Genomic DNA, 15738 nt, shown 5'->3' with positions numbered 1-15738 from the left:
TCCATGAGTTTTGGCGGGTGGCCCTCTTTTGGCATGTTTGTTGTGGTGCCAATATTCTTTTTCAATTTTGTAATAATGGATTTAAATGGTGCTCTGTGGGATGACCTAAGTTTAGGATATTGTTTTACAACCCAACCCTGATCTGTACTTCTCCACAACTTTGTCCCTGACCTGTTATTTTTTTATTTTATTTTTTATTTTTTATTTTTTTACCTTTATTTTACTAGGCAAGTCAGTTAAGAACAAATTCTTATTTTCAATGATGGCCTAGGAACAGTGGGTTAACTGCCTGTTTGGAGAGCTCCTTGGTCTTGATGCCGCTTGCTTGGTGGTGCCCCTTGCTTAGTGGTGTTGCAGATACTGGGGCCTTAAAGAACAGATGTATATATACTGAGATCATGTGACACTTAGATTGCACACAGGTGGACTTTATTTAACTAATTATGTGACTTCTGAAGGTAATCGGTGCACCAGATCTTATTTTGGGGCTTCATAGCAAAGGGAGTGAATACATACTGTATGCACGCACCACTTTTCTGTTTTTTTAATATTTTGAAACAAGGAATTTTTTTCATTTCACTTCACCAATTTGGAATATTTTTTGTATGTCCATTACATGAACTCAACATAAAAATCCATTTAAATTACAGGTTGTAATGCAACAAAATAGGAAAAACGTCAAAGGGGATGAATACTTTTGCAAGGCACTGTATCATCAAGGTCACCTAATCATCTCCAGCTTATAATTGGCTCAATCATCTCCCCTCCTCTCCCCTGTAAATTTTCCCCAGGCCGTTGCTGTAAATGAGAATGTGTTCTCAGTCAACTTACCTGGTAAAATAAGGTTAAAATAAACAACATATCCCAACCAAAAGCCATTTATTACAGGCAACATCTGCATTGAGCTAAAGGTTAGAGCTGCTGCTTTCAAGGAGCGGGACTCTAATCCGGTCGCTTATATGAAATCCCGATATGCCCTCAGACGAACCATCAAGCTGCCCAGTGACGCGAGCCTACCAGTCGAGCTAAATGCCTTTATGCTCGCTTCGAGGCAAGCAACTCTGAAGCATGCAAGAGAGCACCAGCTGTTTTGGACGACTGTGTGATATGCTCTCAGTAGTATTGTGAATTTTCCAGTACGTATGTGGCAATTATTTATTTCAGAAGGAGTCAGTCATTGGACACGATTAGATATGCACCTGTCGGTTATTCTTGTAACTGTTATGGCCAACTATGTACTGTTGCTATTGTTACACCTCTTGAGGCTTTTCCAGAAAAGGGGTGTCCCTTTCAGAGGAGTTAGCATGATGACATGTATTGGTTATTCCTGTAGAGTGCCAAGGTTTGTTGCTATGGTCCTACATGCATTAAACTATTTATGTGACTCTACACGTTGCATGTCCTAATATGAATGCAATATTATAACGGTGGCTAAATGCCAGAGGTGATGAGTCATTAAAAGAAGTTACTATGAGTATGACTTAAGGAGGACAAAAGTATAAGAAGTCTGTGCCGAGACTGGAAAGCAGTTTTTGGCTAAAATACTTGCTCGCTAGCCTAACTTACTTTCATGGGCAATGATACGCCAGGCCAGCTAGTTAACATTAGCCTACTACATCTAGCTACATGTTGAAATTCCATCCTCTCAGGGCAGGGGCACAATGTATACATTTATGGTTGGATCAGAATCTCTGTTATAATCATTGGCCGGTACTGTCCAAATCGATGCCTAATTTAGGAAGGGACAATCTTTTGCTAACTAGCTAGACACCAGAGGACAACAACACAATGAGATGCAACAATTCAAGTTTTTACTCTGTTTATAATGACGTTTGGCTTGTGATGTGATTGGTCTGAGGCCAAATCCGAACTTGTTTGGTGCACCAGAACATTCATAGCTGAGCTCACACAGTTTAGCTCCACTCTGATTGGCTATTACTTTATACATTTTTTGTCAAGGGAGGCCTAAAGCCTGGCTTCCCTTGGCATCCATGAATACACGCCAGTGCCTCTAACCACATAAATGCAAATGTCATCGAAAATCACATCAAACACTTATCATCAAAACAGTATTTGCTTTTAAAACTCATCTCACTGTGATTGATTAATATGAAGAAAGACGTTCAACAAGTTGAAACTGAATGGAAAACATGGTAGTTGTGGACCTTGTTTCAAAGCCTATAGAAGTGCATTCTAAGGTGATGATTAAATACAGAAAACGTATGCATATTGGAGTTTATGGCCTATATGAGTCAAAGCACGAAAAAAAACAGAATTAAAATAATGATTGTGCCTTCATACAATGCATAGCCTACCGCATATTACACATGGCAGAAAAACATGATATAAAAAAAAATGATATAAGGTATGGTACATAATTGGTCTAGCCTATACTCCAAAATTAATCAAAAGTACAAAGTTGAAACCACTGATTATGACAATGAGGTGAAACTCCTGGACAACTTGGATCTGTCCTGTTGTTACATGTTGTTTGTTAACATGACAGCAATTTGGGGGGGATTGAGAGCCATTTAGATTAGGCTATTTGATAGGAGAAACCTGCATGATGTCAAACCCGTCCGTCTCATTACAATGCCATACATTTTATCTCCAGCATGTAGGCTAGCCTGTATGCTGCATATTCTATATCTGTTACATGATTTATGTTAGATATTTTTTGGGACAGAACGTTTTTGGAGAGCACCCTGGAGAGGCGCCCTGGGAAAGAATAAGCTAAATATTTTGTGCACCTGCCTTTGACAAAGTGGAAACTGCTTATCAAAGTGCGGCATCAGCGCTGACCTGAAAAGCCACTGGTTGAGAGAAATTGTCATGTTATTTTTGGGCAGAATTATGTAAGGGTTTCAAGGTTGTTGTTGGAGGTGCATTTTGGCCAGTGTAGCTCAGAAAATGGAGAAGATAGTTGCTCAACCAAACTCCTTATTTGGTGATCAACGAACGTATTTTGACATTATAACGCTTGCAGAGCTGGTGAATGGGAGTTTGCATCGGAGTTTTGTGGCCGTTAAAATTAGATAACGTTAGCTGGTGTCCCAGTAGATGCACACGTGTTAGCTACTTCTATGGTAGCTCCGAAATAACTAGCTCAGGATATATGTCTTTACATTTGTGTTTTTGGCATGTACTGACTTTATTAGCAACAGTAATTAAATACTAGTTAGCTAGCCATTTCGAAACTTGAAATGAACATCGCAAAATGTATAGTCTCATTTGCAAGAGTTAACAGTACGCAACATATTTTAAGGCATATCGGAATCCAAGTTTCCAAGTGGTTCCATAGTGTAGCGGTTATCACGTCTGCTTTACACGCAGAAGGTCCTGGGTTCGAGCCCCAGTGGAACCATATTTTTAATTTACGTACATACGTTATGTGATACACCACAGTATTGCTAATGCATGTGTCTATTTAGGTGGTGGCAGTCTACACTATTTTAATACAGAGTTTGCTGTTGATATCCACATAGGTTGCTGCTGGCAATGACTGGAACGAACTACAAAAATCTCTGAAACTGGAAACACTTATCTCCCTCACTAGCTTTAAGCACCAGCTGTCAGAGCAGCTCACAGATCACTGCACCTGTACACAGCCCATCTATAATTTAGCCCAAACAACTACCTCTCCTCCTACTGTATTTATTTATTTATTTTGCTCCTTTGCACCCCATTATTTCTATCTCTACTTTGCACATTCTTCCACTGCAAATCTACCATTCCAGTGCTTTACTTGCTATATTGTATTTACTTCGCCACCATGGCTTTTTTTTTTTGCCTTTACCTCCATTATCTCACCTCATTTGCTCACATTGTATTTAGAAGTATTTTCTACTGTATTATTGACTGTATGTTTGTTTATTCCATGTGTAACTCTGTGTTGTTGTATGTTTCGAACTGCTTTGCTTTATCTTGGCCAGGTCACAATTGTAAATGAGAACATGTTCTCAACTTGCCTACCTGGTTAAATAAAGGTGAAATAAAAAAATAAATAAAAGGGTTATTGTGAGTCACTGTCAACAAGTAGTTGACTGAGTTTAAGCCCAAAAGCCTGCAGATGGCGATATTGAGTCGTTTCATTCTACCATCCAAAGGGTATCTATGCAGCCGGCTATACACTCGGATCGCTTGTGGACGGTTCATACATAAAACAATTTTCCTTTCAGGCTGCAAATGCATCCGTTTCCTCCTTAACTCGATTTAATGGCGAGAAGGCAAGAAAAAAAAGGTAAAATATGCATACCATAAAACTTCAATTAAATGCACCTCTGATCAGTGTTGGATTTGTTATTATAATGTTTACACTGGTCATACTGGTCACAATAAACAGTGTGGTAGTCTTTTCAACAAATTATTGAGCAAAAGCTGTGTGCATTAGGAAATAAACACTTGGTTCAAATAGAAACCTATCTCTAATAAGAGCCGGTTGTGTTCAGTGATTGAAGCAAATACATGCCTGGGCTATTAATTGTAGTTTTACAGTACTTTCTTTAAGAAACACAATTTTCCACAAAATAAAATTTGATTTGTCATGTGCCGAATACAAAAGTTGTAGGTAGACCTTACAGTGAAATGCTTCCTTACAAGCCCTTAATTAACCAACAATGCAGTTCAATAAATATAGTTAAGAAAATATTTACTAAATAAACTAAAGTAAAAAATTTAATAAAAAGTAACACAATAAAATAATAATAACGTGGCTAAATACAGGGGGTACCGTTACTGAGTCAATGTGCGGGAGATTTATGCATTTAGATCAATGTAAGTAGTCCGGGTGGCCATTTGATTAAATGTTCAGCAGTCTTATGGCTTGGGGTAAAAGCTGCTAAGAAGCCATTTGGACCTAGACTTGGCGCCCTGGTACCGCTTGCCGTGTGGTAGCAGAGAGAACAGCCTATGACTAGGGTGACTGGAGTCTTTGACAATTCTTTGGCCCTTCCTCTGACACCGCCTAGTATATAGGTCCTGGATGGCAGGCAGCTTAGCCCCAGTGATGTACTGGGCCATACACACTATCCTCTGTGTCGCCTTACGGTCGGTCGGTCGTGTGCCGAGCAGTTACTTTTGGAGGATCTGGGGACCCATGCGAAAATCTTTTCAGTCTCCTGATGAAAAGGTGCCGTCATGCCCTCTTCACGACTGACTTGGTGTGTTTGGACCATGATAGTGTGTTGGTGATGTGGACACCAAGGAACTTGAAACTCTCAATCCGCCCTGTCAATGAGAATGGGGGCATGTTCCCTGTAGTCCATGATCATCTCTTTTGTCTTGCTCCCATTGAGGGAGATGTTGTTTTCCTGGCACCACACAGCCAGGTCTCTGACCTCACTATAGGCTGTCTCATCTGTTCTCTATCGCACGGCAAGCGGTACCGGTGCTCCAAGTCTAGGTCCAAAAGGCTTCTCAACAGTTTCTACCCCCAAGCCATCAGACTCCTGACGCCTTGCTAGTGTGGCTAAATGCTTTTCCCGGATGTTGCGTACCACTGCTTTGCTTTATCTTCGCCAGGTCGCAGTTTGTTGATGAGAACTTGTTTAAAAAAAAGGTGAAATAAAAATAATAAAACATAATCTTAGGAAAACATGGAGATGCCGGGGATTGAACCCGGGGCCTCATACATGCGAAGCATGCGCTCTACCACTGAGCTACATCCCCACGTGATACTGCTAGGGTAAGTATTTAAGCTATTTAAACCTAGTTCCTGCAATCCTGATCGAAAGCGTCCCATTATCCGACCCTAGCAACTTGTTAATCAGGTTGGTTGGTATGTGATTTATGCACTTAGTCTTTAATTCTACATTCATTGCAGTATCTGATGTCGACAACGTTTACAGTGGCGCACAACATTATGATGTTTACGTTAGCTTCTTGATGGCTAACGTTAAGTTAGCTATGCTTGCTACTGTGCGTTGTAGCTAGATCAGCGATGTTTACTGATGTTTGTGTCAGACAGTGCAATAGCTATTTAGTTAAATACTATCCACGTTATGGATGGTAGCCTAAAATCAAACTAGCTAGCCAAACCGCCTGGTCTTATAACGTTCACGGAATCGTCGACGCTTTACAAGAATTGTTCATTATTTATAATATACTCTAAAACAATCATAAGCTGCGATGGCCGAGTGGTTAAGGCGTTGGACTTGAAATCCAATGGGTTCTTCCCGCGCAGGTTCGAACCCTGCTCGCAGCGGAAAATGGTTATTTTGAATCAGTTATAGGTTTGAGGAGTGAGGATTATAACGAATAACCCCGTTCACCATGCGAAAAGAACCAGATTTTGTTAGGACATCAATTTGCGCGATCAAACCTTATGCATGTGCTAAAATATGCGATAGATTGATTGAAAGGTACACGAAATACACTAGCTGAGGAACGCTAAACTCCATTCTCAATAAAACTTTGATTAACTTCTAACCCCACTTTTGAGAAAATGTATATTTTGGTACGCCTTCTGAAGTATGGAACGCCGTTGGGGTCAAACCGCTATCTTTTTAATGCTATGTGTGTAAAGTAAGCAGGTGCGGGCGCTAAATTAATGCGTGCACGCGTTAAATGAACATCTTCACGTGCTAAATTAACGCCTCAAATAAGCACTTGCAAATGTGCTTGCAGGCGGTCCAACATGTGCAAAATAAACGGCTGCAAGTGGTCCTACACACGCTAATTTACCGCATTCTTTAATATGCTAATTTTACCAGCCAATTTCCCTAGCGCCTCCCTTCATTAAATCCGTGTACAGTCAGTTTGAACCAACAACACCACAATTGAAGATGGTGAGAAGGAAGTTCCTTATCCGCTGCAAACAGACCCTAAATGACTGCACTCAGCTTCTGCTCTCCGATAATCCTGGACTTGATGCCCTTCAGTCCATGTTAATCAAGGTTGATTCTTTTTAAATATTATTATTATTATTATTATTATTATTATTATTATTTTTATTTTTAAATGTTATTTTATATATATATATATATATATATATATATATATATATATATATATATATATATATATATTTTAAGGGGTGGATCAGCTTAATATTGCGGAAAGAATGTTGCTTCCAATGTAATTGTCTGCATCATTTCCAATCCCCCATATTTTTGGGGTAAATATATATATTCATACACGCATGCATACATATACACATATATACATACACATACCTATATAGACATACATACTTTTTTTAAGAATATACCTTTATTTTTATTCCCCGCAAACCCTACCGCCGATCCCCCAATTGGAGTAAACTAATAAACAGTTCTGCTTTTACCTTCAATTTATACATCTAATACACATTTTACAGACACAGTCTACTTTACAATAGTTCTCTCTTGTTTGTTCTTAGTCCTTCCTCTATTTCTGATGTCCATCCAGTTTGATTTCTATTTGTAACTATGCTATTTCACAAAAGTTCCGAACCTATATACATTTTACAGATCCTGTATGCTTTACATTGTTTATCTTATTATTAGTCCCACCCTTCAGCTCCATTCAACCTCTCCCATCTATCTCTCAACATCAGCCATTTCGGATTTCTATTTGCCATATATTTTTCAACTGTGCAGTGATGCTTCACAAAATAATTGAACCTTCCTATTCTCATAGCTTCTACAGATTGTACATAAAAAATACATATTTTTGCTAAAATAATTACTATATTATTGATTGATTGACTATGGCTTTTCAAATCACCCAGTATTGCTATCTGTAGCGTTAGTTCTAGGCAAATGTTGCAATTCTTCAGCCATTCCTGGACCTGTGACCAAAAACGAGCTACATATGGACAATACCAAAGTAAATTATCTAATGACTCTGCCTCCTCACAACAGAATCTGCAGAGCTGGGAAGATTGTATCCCCCATATATATATCATTCTATTAGTTGCAAGAATTTTGTATAGTAATTTATATTGAAAAATGTGAAGTTTTGAATCCGGCGTTGTTTTGAGTATCAATTCATAAACCATGTGCCATGGAATGGGTATATCGAAAATCTCTTCCCAACTATTTAGCAATTTATATGGCACAGCTGTCAGTTTTTTGGTCCTTAAATTAAATTGGTATATGTTTTTTTATCACACTTTTCTTTAACCATTAATGCTCTTTAATACAGGGCCGACATACAAGTTCCTTACTTTTTTCCCCTTCTACTTGCCTCTTCCATTTTTGTGGTAATGCTGTAATTAATTGGTTGTAATTTTGGGTAGAGCAGACATTTCCATATGTCTGTGTTAGCTGCATGTGTGACATAACTCCACCAGTCCTATTTATGATATCATTCACTAAAATTATACCTTTTTTAATCATTTCTTCAATAAATAGTTTTTTTTTATCAATTAGTATATTTGAATTTAACCACAATATTTGTTGTACTATTTGTTCCGTCCTTTCAGGTGGATTAAACTGAAATTGCAGCCAACTTTCTAAGGCTTGTTTAAAAAAGAAAGATATTTGGAGATTATTTCCTTTTCAAACAACCGAAAGTGAGCAGGTGTAATCTGAATAAAGGGGAAAAGGCTCTTCCTGAATATAGGATGATACATTCGTACCAATTGACTAGAGAACCAGTTTGGATTTAAGTATAACTTTTGTATGACTGATGCCTTTCGTGAGAGGTCTAATGCTTTAATATTTAATCATTTCTGCCCACCGAATTCATATTCGTTATATAAATAGGCCCCTTTAATTTTATCTGGCTTGCCGTTCCAAATAAAATGTAATATTTTTTGTTCATATAATTTAAAAAGCAGGTCACTAGGTTGTAGCGGTATTTATTAATGAGGGGTAAAGAAAGATTTTGTTCGGGCGCCAGGCAGGTATTAACCATGCCGAAAGGAAAAGAGTAGAATAGAGAGTACCACTACCAGACCCACACACATCAGCAGAAGAGACTGCCTAGAGGGTAGCCTGTTTACCAGATAGCCAGTGGAGAGAAAAAAGAATTCACACCATATAAAACCCACATCACAGCACAGGGGTAACCCAAACAAGAATACCTCATACAATAATAGTAATACTAATAATGGCAGAGCAATTCAACAGCAACTTCATACAAGAACGAACCCAGTCATCAACATAGGATTTGCAATAATCTGTATTATTTTCTAGTGGATGAGTGCAGAGGGTATGAATGTGGGGGGTGTTCATCGACACAACAAAGGCCTTAAAAATGTCCACAGTCTTCTCGGCCACATGTCATTAGTACACCTCAATACAGTTCACATAACAATACACAACTTGCAAGCAACCTCCCTTTTAACTAAAATGTCCAAATACTTCTGGCAGGGCAATAATAGTCCAGCTCTAATGAACTTCAATGGGAAGTGCATTGGAAAAATAGAGTCTGTTGCAGGGTAAAACACTGGAACGTTAGAGGGAAGAGAAAAAGAGAAAGAGAACAAGAGAGATCTTAGCTGTGGTCTTCAGGCATGCAGGTGTACTGTCTGACTGTCCGATGGTTTGTTGGTTTGTATGTTAAAGCTTCGCAACAATGTTGCTACTAATCCATGCGATCCATAACGGGCGTGGTCCCAAACGAAAACAACCACGACCTAGAGCGATTACACCGATGATTGAGTTAAACACTCTATAAACTACACACGCTGAAAACAAACAAAACTTCTGCAGCACAGCACACACAATCAAACTGTCGCGCCACCAAAGAGCCCCTCCCCAAAGAGCTGAACGAGCTCTTTTTATTTTCTCCTTCCTTACTGCTCATGCGCTCTTAAAGTGGCAGTGCACGATGAAGGCTCCGTGCAGATTTCGCCACAAGGTGTAGGCAAAACCATAAGCAAATAGGTAAACTGTGATATAACTAAAGAGTTAATCAGGGTGATTTTTCCACAAATAGACAGGTATTTTCCTTTCCATGGTAGCAAGATCTTATCTATTTTTGCTAACTTTCTATAAAAATGTATTGGAGTGAGATCGTTTCTTTCTTTTGAGATTTGTATACCGAGTATGTCCACATCTCCGCCAGACAATTTAATTGGTAAACTACATGGTAATGTAAAATGTGCATTTTTTTGTGATCCAATGCGTAATATGGTACATTTATCATAATTTGGTTTTAATCCAGAGAGGATAGCAAAAGTATCTAGATCCTCTAAGAGGCCGTGGAGAGACTCTAATTGTGGTTTTAAAAGAAAACATGAATCATCAGCGTACAATGACACCTTAGTTTTTAAACCACAGATTTCTAATGCCTTAATATTTTTGTTTGATCTAATCTTAGCAGCTAACATTTCGATGGCAATAATAAATAGATATGCCGATAGTGGACAACCTTGTTTTACTCCTCTAGATAGTTTCAAACTTTCTGAGATGTAGCCATTATTTACTATTTTACACCTAGGGTTACTATACATAACTTTAACCCATTTTATAAGAGATTCCCCAAAATTGAAATGTTCTAGGCATTTATATATAAACTCCAGTCGTACTTTATTAAAAGCCTTTTCAAAATCAGCTATGAAAACCAGGCCTGTTTCCAGTACTTGTCTTATATTATCTCCAATGTATCGTCCATGTAAAAACCTGTCTGATTAGGATGAATAATATCTGACAATACTTTTTTAATTCTATGTGCCAAGCATTTTGCTATGATTTTTTGCATCACAACACTGAAGTGTAAGAGGTCTCCAATTTTTTAAATGATGATATCAGACCTTGTTGTTGAGTGTCTGATAATCTACCATTTATATAGGAGTGGTTAAAACAAGCCAATAATGGTCCTTTGAGTATACCAAAAAAAGTATTGTATACTTCCACTGGTATGCCATCCAGCCCTGGAGTTTTCCCATCCTTAAAGGCCCCAATTGCCTCAAGCAGTTCCTCCTCTGTAATTTGACCTTCACGTGAGTCTTTCTGAACAGATATTAATTTTACATTAATATTAGGAAAAAAATCCATACAATTAGTTTCAGTTAGTGGAGATGGAGGAGTCTGAAATGAAAACATATTCTTAAAGTACTTTTTTTCCTCTTTCAAAATATAGTTTGGTGAATCATGCATGACTCCATCATTTGCAACAAGTTTTATTACATTTTTTTGGTAGCATTTCTATATTGAAGATTGAAAAATAATTTGGTGCATTTTTCCCCATATTCCATCCAGTTCGCTTTACTCTTTTGATCTAAATTGCTTTTGTTTTATAGAAGAGTAATGAATTCCATTGACTCTAAAGGCACATTAAAAGTGTCCCATACAGTAAGGGGATCTGCTGTACCTATGTTATGTCTGAAAAAGTCAGTTATAAATTCTTCCGTCCTAGTTCTAAACAATTTATCATCTAGTAGGCTTTGATTCAATTTCCAATATCCTCGCCCACGTGGAAAGTAATAAGTAATATATATGCCAATTATGTGGTGATCCGACAGAAATTCTGTCCCCTATCAACCATTTTTAAACTTTTGGTGCCAGAGAGAATGGTATAAGAAAGTAGTCAAGGCGACTAGCTTGATTAAGCCTCAGCAATGTATATCTCACTAGGTCAGGGTATTTAAGTCTCCATATATCCACTAATTCCAATATATCCATGACATTCCTGATATCCTTAAGTGCATGAGGGTGATAGTTTGTATTGTGATTTCCTTTCTGGTCCATAGAGGTATTTAAGACCATATTAAAATCTCCCACCATAATAATAGAGTCTAGTGTTGCTCGTAGAGTTGATAAATTCTTATATATTTTCAAATAAGCTTGGATCATCATTATTCGGACTGTATAGGTTAATAAGCCATATCTGTTTATTGTCCAATAACATATTTCAAATAATCCATCTACCTTGAGGATCTGTTTGGACAATTTGCACATTTGGATCAAAATGATTGTTAATTAAAACCATCACCCCTTTTGAATTTCTTTGCCCATGGGAGAAGTAAAACTGTTAAATGGGTTTCATGTAAACAATATATATTATATTCCTTCTCTTTTAGCCAGGTAAATACTGATTGTCTTTTCTTATTATCTGCTAGGCCATTACAATTGTAACTGGCTATACTTATTTCACCACCTATCATAATGAGACACAACTTTCAATTATTTTTATCAAAATATATGTTTGTAAACGTACCATTAACAAGTAACATGATGATTGAGTGTCTATATACTGTAGCTGTACCATGATCTTTGCATTTCTACTAAGTAAACCTCCAATTGGTCCCTACTATTCCACCCGCTAAAGCCCTCCTCATCCCGAGTTGGGTTGTCATCCCAATGCCCGGCAGACCACCCTCGACCCCCTGTATCCCATAACCCATGACCGACTGGGATCCATCCTTTGAAAAGAGCACACAGTGCCATTTACCGAATTGAAGTAGATTAACTGCCAAATGCATTTCCATCACCCTCACCTCGATGTGTATTATATATAGCTGTGGATCATCCTCTATTGTCCCTAACATATTTTACTCCTTCACAACAGTTGTGGGATACACACATACACCCAAACACACTCAACCCATACCCCCACACAACCATAAGCTCACTTACTCAACAATTGCACCACCCCAGAGCCCAACTCAAGATAGGTCTTGATTTACAAATGCACTTGCAGTTGTAGCTGCATGAGAAGGCCTGCAAGACCGCACAAAAAATAGGCAAAAATGTAGAGATTTTATTTATCATTGTCACATCCTAGATGATAGAGGTCAAATGTACAGCTTTCCCTGAAACACCCACAATACGGTCACCCGTATTGACCATATTCCCAAGCATCTCCATGCAGTCTGACTTTGATTCTGTGCCACTAGGGTCACAATAATATACCCCCTCTCTGAATGTCTGAGTGTGACCCCCTCCCCATGAGTTACTGCAGCTAGTGTTGCCAGCACTGCCACTGCCTGGGTGGGGGCACCCCACCGGAATCCCCACCGGCTAGGTACAAGGTCATCAAGGTTCTCATTAGCAGCTTTGAGAATTTCCTTGTGTAGCTCTCCCTTTAGGGGGCTTTGGCTTTGCAGGACCAACACTGCCAAGCAGGCTCAGAATCTTGAGGAATAATATTATTACTATTATTACTTAATCATAAAGTTGATCTGCTAGCTAACACAGAAAACAGATATGTGTATGGCTATACAGTTATATTGGAGGCTCAGACACTGAGACAGCAGTGCAAGTAACTTAGGCCTATGGCTCGCTAATATTGTAAGTCTGATTAGGCCAAGGGAGTATTTTATATTTAGCTAGTATATGTAGTATATATACATTTTGTTTTAATGAATTCTGGTATTTAAATGGCTGGATTGCTGAATTAGTTACTAGTTAGCTTGCTAACGTTCCTTATCCGCACACCCCGGCCATAGCCACAGTGAACGGCGCCGTCTTGTAATATTTTTACAGCCCTGCTAGCTACATAAAGGTGACTTATTATCGAGGAGTGCTGAAGTCAAACACGTTTTTTGTATTTTTTGTCAAAACAGCAACTGAAGGTCTAAAACTTCAGGCAGGCTTGCTGGCTAGCTATATTTTCAATGCCACCTAGCCTTAGCCGCGCTAGCGCGCGATTAGCATGAAAACATTTACAAAGCTCACAAAGCTCATTTGACCTAGGACAACCCTGTAAAAATGTTGCTAATATTTACAACATATCAGCTTTCCAACAGCACAGATATTACTTTTGAATACCCTTTGAAATATGAATATTTAATCTAAGCCTATGATGTAGAAATTAACAACTTCAGACATAAACCAGGAACGTTAACGTTAGTACTTTGAACAGGAATCTCAGTCCCATCCATGGTCTCTATTTTCACCAAACTGTCGTCTTGCAGAATGGAGACCATACAGAGGAGCCTTGAGTGGGCTAGGGGAGGCTGATAAATGTTGGGTGTGGTTGGGCTTACTGGTGATTTTTTTTTCACTCTTTGTTCTCCTGCTGCCCATTGTATTCGTTCTTGGTCAACATTTCTATTTATGTCTTGACTTTAAAATCCAATATTATAAAAACATTACTTGGCCACAATTTGTGACAGTTACTATAATTTAAAAGTGTTTTTGGAATGAGGGGGGTGGGCTGTGTCACAATACATTAAGTAGCCTAAACACAGTGTTGTATTATTGTTACAGCCAGTTCCGGTACCGGGCTCCTCGGACTTGGAGAGGAGCTAGAGGTGCACCTTGTTATGCCATCACTCAAGAGCAACTGATGTTTCTGATGTCCTGTACTTTCAGTGTGTCTCAGATGGCAGATATTCTACATGTGTCCCGATCGACAGTCAAACGTCGTCTAAGGTTCAAATCCCCGAGCTGACAAGGTAAAATCTGTCGTTCTGTCCCTGAACAGGCAGTTAACCCACTGTTCCTAGGCCGTCATTGAAAATAAGAATTTGTTCTTAACTGACTTGCCTAGTTAAATAAAGGTAAAATAAAAATAAATTTAAAAAAAAAGGTCAGTTGTGATTGGGAGTAATGCTATAAACTACAGATGCATGGTTTCCAGTTTCTTACCAATCAAACAATTTAGAATGACTACAATCAAGACAGGACTTTAAAATGACTATGATGATATACATTACCTCATCCCTGTCCATTGTTACTCTTTTTTTCCCAGACACTTCAATCTGTCACATGCACCGTTATATTCTGACATGTCAGACTTGGCTCTGGATGAAAGGATTAAGGACTTGGTGGCTGGGAACGACAAACTTGGACCGGAGGATGTTCGAGCACAATTAAGGGCTCCGGGTGCAGAGATGCAGAGCGAGGGCTGCCCTTAGAGACATGTCGCGTTGCTGGACCAAACTCGTTATGGCATCTTGATGGAAACAACAAACTGATAAGGAAGATGTATTTTTCTAATAGACACAATTATCTACATCACTGGTGAGAAGTTTTTTCATCCTCAACTTGTTCATCAACAACTAACAGTTCAGTAAGCAATGGCCCTTGATTCCATATGTCACTCATGTGTATAATAACTGTTTTATTGTGTTTCTGCTACTTCTGTGACTGATAGAACATCTGCATAATGAAATTAACAAACATGCTTATATTGAGGACATATGGAGGCAAAAACAATTGGAGCAAAGTATTTGTGCCTAAGTGTGAACCACAGGAGAGTCTGTCCTCCTGACTCATCAAGATAAACGTGGTTATTTTTCCAATTGAAGTAGATATTGTAATTACACATCTTCCACTGCAGGAAACAGTCTAGAACAAACCCTTGTTGTGGCCTTTAGAGGGCTAACGGAAGGACTTATAGTTGTGATCCGCGGTAGATTGTTCATTAACATTGTTCCACATTTTGATGTTAATTTAATATTCGGTCTGCTGCTTTGTTATATCCTGCAGGAACCTGATGCAGCATCTAAGTGGTAAAGGAGGATGGTGATGTTTGTATATTTAAAAGCTTTTGTATCAACCAGTGCTGTGTTTTCTGATTTAGGTGGAGGATAGTCATACATGGTGGCATTGATGGGTACAGCCACCTCGTTGTGTTTCTCCGTGCTTCCAGCAACAATCGCAGCAGTACTGTAATGGATTGCTTCATGTCACGGATCCCTCAGGAACTGTGTCATTACGCACACCTGGTCCCCATTCCCACTGATTGTAATTGTATAAATGTGCCCTTTGGTTCACCATTGGGCTGTCGATGATTGTTACTATGTCCGTTGCCGTGTATGAGTACTTGTGTTTTGGCCTTTTGTGCCCTTGTGGATTGCACAGATGATTACGGGTCTCATCCACTGTGTTAATCATTGTGCACGTGTGTTATTTATTCAAG

General features: G+C 38.7%; 3 non-coding genes across 3 annotated transcripts; 2 read left to right on the top strand and 1 right to left on the bottom strand.

Annotated features, from left to right (window-relative positions):
- The first annotated feature begins 3291 nt into the window (after nt 1-3291).
- Nucleotides 3292-3364, top strand: trnav-uac. Its single transcript has one exon. It is a non-coding gene; the product is annotated as a tRNA-Val (tRNA).
- Nucleotides 3365-5595: 2231 nt separating this feature from the next.
- On the bottom strand, nt 5596-5667 carry trnaa-cgc. The gene has a single exon. It is a non-coding gene; the product is annotated as a tRNA-Ala (tRNA).
- Nucleotides 5668-6120: 453 nt separating this feature from the next.
- trnas-uga lies at nt 6121-6202 on the top strand. Its single transcript has one exon. It is a non-coding gene; the product is annotated as a tRNA-Ser (tRNA).
- The last annotated feature ends 9536 nt before the right edge of the window (nt 6203-15738 follow it).

The sequence above is a fragment of the Oncorhynchus mykiss genome, chromosome 15 (assembly GCF_013265735.2).
Source record: "Oncorhynchus mykiss isolate Arlee chromosome 15, USDA_OmykA_1.1, whole genome shotgun sequence".
NCBI classification, from domain to species: Eukaryota; Metazoa; Chordata; class Actinopteri; order Salmoniformes; family Salmonidae; genus Oncorhynchus; species Oncorhynchus mykiss.
This window is presented reverse-complemented; position numbering and strand designations above follow the sequence as displayed.